The sequence below is a fragment of the Chiloscyllium punctatum genome, unplaced genomic scaffold, assembly GCF_047496795.1.
Source record: "Chiloscyllium punctatum isolate Juve2018m unplaced genomic scaffold, sChiPun1.3 scaffold_604, whole genome shotgun sequence".
In the NCBI taxonomy this organism is placed as follows: Eukaryota; Metazoa; Chordata; class Chondrichthyes; order Orectolobiformes; family Hemiscylliidae; genus Chiloscyllium; species Chiloscyllium punctatum.
Genome location: NW_027310338.1, coordinates 10,001 through 15,279, shown reverse-complemented (window position 1 = coordinate 15,279; position 5,279 = coordinate 10,001).

Here is a 5,279-nt window from a genome sequence, read left to right as displayed (position 1 = left end):
CTACCCGGGTTAGATGCCTCAAAGTCGGGTTGAGCAGTCACATTCACCCCCATCCCCTTTCGGCCCCCTTCCCACGGTTGGAAATGCATGAAAATCGGCCTGTACACGGTGGGCGCTCCCCCCTCGAAGGTGAGACCTTCGGCAGAACCGCCGGGTCAAATCCTGCCGAGCTACCCGCGTTAGAGGTCTCAATGTCGGCTTCAGCAGTCACATTCAATCCCATTCCCGTTTGGACCTCTTCCCGCCGATGGAAATGCACAAAATTCGGCCTGAACACGCGGGGCGCTCCCCCCTCGAAGGCGAGACCGTCGCCAGAACCGCCGGGTCAAATCCGGCTGAGCTACCCGCGTTACAGGTCTCAAAGTCGGGTTGAGCAGTCACGTTCACCCCCATCCCCTTTCGGACCCCTTCCCACGGTTGGAAATGCATGAAAATCGGCCTGTACACGGTGGGCGCTCCCCCCTCGAAGGTGAGACCTTCGGCAGAACCGCCGGGTCAAATCCGGCCGAGCTACCCGCGTTAGAGGTCTCAATGTCGGCTTCAGCAGTCACATTCAATCCCATTCCCGTTTGGACCTCTTCCCGCCGATGGAAATGCACAAAATTCGGCCTGAACACGCGGGACGCTCCCCCCTCGAAGGTGAGACCTTCGGCAGAACCGCCGGGTCAAATCCGGCCGAGCTACCCGCGTTAGAGGTCTCAATGTCGGCTTCAGCAGTCACATTCAATCCCATTCCCGTTTGGACCTCTTCCCGCCGATGGAAATGCACAAAATTCGGCCTGAACACGCGGGACGCTCCCCCCTCGAAGGCGAGACCGTCGCCAGAACCGCCGGGTCAAATCCGGCTGAGCTACCCGCGTTACAGGTCTCAAAGTCGGGTTGAGCAGTCACGTTCACCCCCATCCCCTTTCGGACCCCTTCCCACGGTTGGAAATGCATGAAAATCGGCCTGTACACGGTGGGCGCTCCCCCCTCGAAGGTGAGACCTTCGGCAGAACCGCCGGGTCAAATCCGGCCGAGCTACCCGCGTTAGAGGTCTCAATGTCGGCTTCAGCAGTCACATTCAATCCCATTCCCGTTTGGACCTCTTCCCGCCGATGGAAATGCACAAAATTCGGCCTGAACACGCGGGACGCTCCCCCCTCGAAGGTGAGACCTTCGGCAGAACCGCCGGGTCAAATCCGGCCGAGCTACCCGCGTTAGAGGTCTCAATGTCGGCTTCAGCAGTCACATTCAGTCCCATTCCCGTTTGGACCTCTTCCCGCCGATGGAAATGCACAAAATTCGGCCTGAACACGCGGGACGCTCCCCCCTCGAAGGCGAGACCGTCGCCAGAACCGCCGGGTCAAATCCGGCCGAGCTACCCGCGTTAGAGGTCTCAATGTCGGCTTCAGCAGTCACATTCAATCCCATTCCCTTTTGGAACACTTCCCGCCGTTAACAATGCACGATATTCGGCCTGAACACGCGGGACGCTCCCCCCTCGAAGGTGAGACCTTCGGCAGAACCGCCGGGTCAAATCCGGCCGAGCTACCCGCGTTAGAGGTCTCAATGTCGGCTTCAGCAGTCACATTCAATCCCATTCCCGTTTGGACCTCTTCCCGCCGATGGAAATGCACAAAATTCGGCCTGAACACGCGGGGCGCTCCCCCCTCGAAGGCGAGACCGTCGCCAGAACCGCCGGGTCAAATCCGGCTGAGCTACCCGCGTTACAGGTCTCAAAGTCGGCTTCAGCAGTCACATTCAATCCCATTCCCTTTTGGAACACTTCCCGCCGTTAACAATGCACGATATTCGGACTGAACACGGGGGCCGGTCCGCCCTCGAAGTCAACACCGTCCGCAGAACCGCCGGGGCAAATCCGGCTGAGCTACCCCGCCCCCGAACACTCAAAGTCCCTCTGAAGCCTTGCATTCGCCTCCTTGGAAAATTGACGTCAAACATTACCAAAATCGGGGGCACGAGCACTAAAGCTAAGTCTCACCCTTTCCCTATCCCTAACCAGGAACCGAACGCCCACCCTCAGCCTCACACCAACGCCGGTGCCACTCCAGACAGACACACCCTTCAAAACCACACCCATCCGGCCATGCAACTCAAAAAGGGTCCAAATTCAGAAACACCCCCTTCAAAAGGCACTCCATCCTCGGCCACACCACCGGGACATGCTCCCCTCGGCGATAATTAAGCCCCCACCACTATTTGAAGCCAACTGCAGCCGCAACTCGAACGGAGAAATCAGTAACCAATTCAAAAATGCGCTTGGTTACTGATTTCTACTGAGCCGAAAAAATTCTAAGTGTCGGTGGTTACTGATTTGTACCGACCCGAAAATATTCTAAGTGTCAGTGGTTACTGATTTATACCAAGTCGAAAATATTCTAAGTGTCAGTGGTTACTGATTTATACCGACTCGAAAAAATTCTAAGTGTCGGTGGTTACTGATTTATACCAACTCGAAAAAATTCTAAGTGTCGGTGGTTACTGATTTATACCAACTCGAAAAAATTCTAAGTGTCAGTGGTTACTGATTTATACCAAGTCGAAAATATTCTAAGTGTCGGTGGTTACTGATTTATACCAACTCGAAAATATTCTAAGTGTCAGTGGTTACTGATTTATACCAACCCGAAAATATTCTAAGTGTCAGTGGTTACTGATTTATACCAACTCGAAAAAATTCTAAGTGTCAGTGGTTACTGATTTATACCAACCCGAAAAAATTCTAAGTGTCGGTGGTTACTGATTTATACCAACTCGAAAAAATTCTAAGTGTCGGTGGTTACTGATTTATACCAAGTCGAAAAAATTCTAAGTGTCAGTGGTTACTGATTTATACCGACTCGAAAATATTCTAAGTGTCGGTGGTTACTGATTTATACCAAGTCGAAAATATTCTAAGTGTCAGTGGTTACTGATTTATACCAACCCGAAAATATTCTAAGTGTCAGTGGTTACTGATTTATACCAACTCGAAAAAATTCTAAGTGTCAGTGGTTACTGATTTATACCAACCCGAAAAAATTCTAAGTGTCGGTGGTTACTGATTTATACCAACTCGAAAAAATTCTAAGTGTCGGTGGTTACTGATTTATACCAAGTCGAAAAAATTCTAAGTGTCAGTGGTTACTGATTTATACCGACTCGAAAATATTCTAAGTGTCGGTGGTTACTGATTTATACCAAGTCGAAAATATTCTAAGTGTCAGTGGTTACTGATTTATACCAAGTCGAAAATATTCTAAGTGTCAGTGGTTACTGATTTATACCGACTCGAAAATATTCTAAGTGTCGGTGGTTACTGATTTATACCAAGTCGAAAATATTCTAAGTGTCGGTGGTTACTGATTTATACCAACTCGAAAAAATTCTAAGTGTCGGTGGTTACTGATTTATACCAACCCGAAAAAATTCTAAGTGTCAGTGGTTACTGATTTATACCAAGTCGAAAATATTCTAAGTGTCGGTGGTTACTGATTTATACCAACTCGAAAATATTCTAAGTGTCAGTGGTTACTGATTTATACCAACTCGAAAATATTCTAAGTGTCAGTGGTTACTGATTTATACCGACCCGAAAAAATTCTAAGTGTCGGTGGTTACTGATTTATACCAACCCGAAAATATTCTAAGTGTCGGTGGTTACTGATTTATACCAACCCGAAAATATTCTAAGTGTCGGTGGTTACTGATTTATACCAACTCGAAAAAATTCTAAGTGTCAGTGGTTACTGATTTATACCAACTCGAAAATATTCTAAGTGTCGGTGGTTACTGATTTATACCAACCCGAAAATATTCTAAGTGTCGGTGGTTACTGATTTATACCAACCCGAAAAAATTCTAAGTGTCGGTGGTTACTGATTTATACCAACCCGAAAATATTCTAAGTGTCAGTGGTTACTGATTTATACCAACCCGAAAAAATTCTAAGTGTCGGTGGTTACTGATTTATACCAACTCGAAAAAATTCTAAGTGTCGGTGGTTACTGATTTATACCAACCCGAAAATATTCTAAGTGTCAGTGGTTACTGATTTATACCGACTCGAAAAAATTCTAAGTGTCGGTGGTTACTGATTTATACCAACTCGAAAAAATTCTAAGTGTCGGTGGTTACTGATTTATACCAACTCGAAAAAATTCTAAGTGTCAGTGGTTACTGATTTATACCAAGTCGAAAATATTCTAAGTGTCGGTGGTTACTGATTTATACCAACTCGAAAATATTCTAAGTGTCAGTGGTTACTGATTTATACCAACCCGAAAATATTCTAAGTGTCAGTGGTTACTGATTTATACCAACTCGAAAAAATTCTAAGTGTCAGTGGTTACTGATTTATACCAACCCGAAAAAATTCTAAGTGTCGGTGGTTACTGATTTATACCAACTCGAAAAAATTCTAAGTGTCGGTGGTTACTGATTTATACCAAGTCGAAAAAATTCTAAGTGTCAGTGGTTACTGATTTATACCGACTCGAAAATATTCTAAGTGTCGGTGGTTACTGATTTATACCAAGTCGAAAATATTCTAAGTGTCAGTGGTTACTGATTTATACCAACCCGAAAATATTCTAAGTGTCAGTGGTTACTGATTTATACCAACTCGAAAAAATTCTAAGTGTCAGTGGTTACTGATTTATACCAACCCGAAAAAATTCTAAGTGTCGGTGGTTACTGATTTATACCAACTCGAAAAAATTCTAAGTGTCGGTGGTTACTGATTTATACCAAGTCGAAAAAATTCTAAGTGTCAGTGGTTACTGATTTATACCGACTCGAAAATATTCTAAGTGTCGGTGGTTACTGATTTATACCAAGTCGAAAATATTCTAAGTGTCAGTGGTTACTGATTTATACCAAGTCGAAAATATTCTAAGTGTCAGTGGTTACTGATTTATACCGACTCGAAAATATTCTAAGTGTCGGTGGTTACTGATTTATACCAAGTCGAAAATATTCTAAGTGTCGGTGGTTACTGATTTATACCAACTCGAAAAAATTCTAAGTGTCGGTGGTTACTGATTTATACCAACCCGAAAAAATTCTAAGTGTCAGTGGTTACTGATTTATACCAAGTCGAAAATATTCTAAGTGTCGGTGGTTACTGATTTATACCAACTCGAAAATATTCTAAGTGTCAGTGGTTACTGATTTATACCAACTCGAAAATATTCTAAGTGTCAGTGGTTACTGATTTATACCGACCCGAAAAAATTCTAAGTGTCGGTGGTTACTGATTTATACCAACCCGAAAATATTCTAAGTGTCGGTGGTTA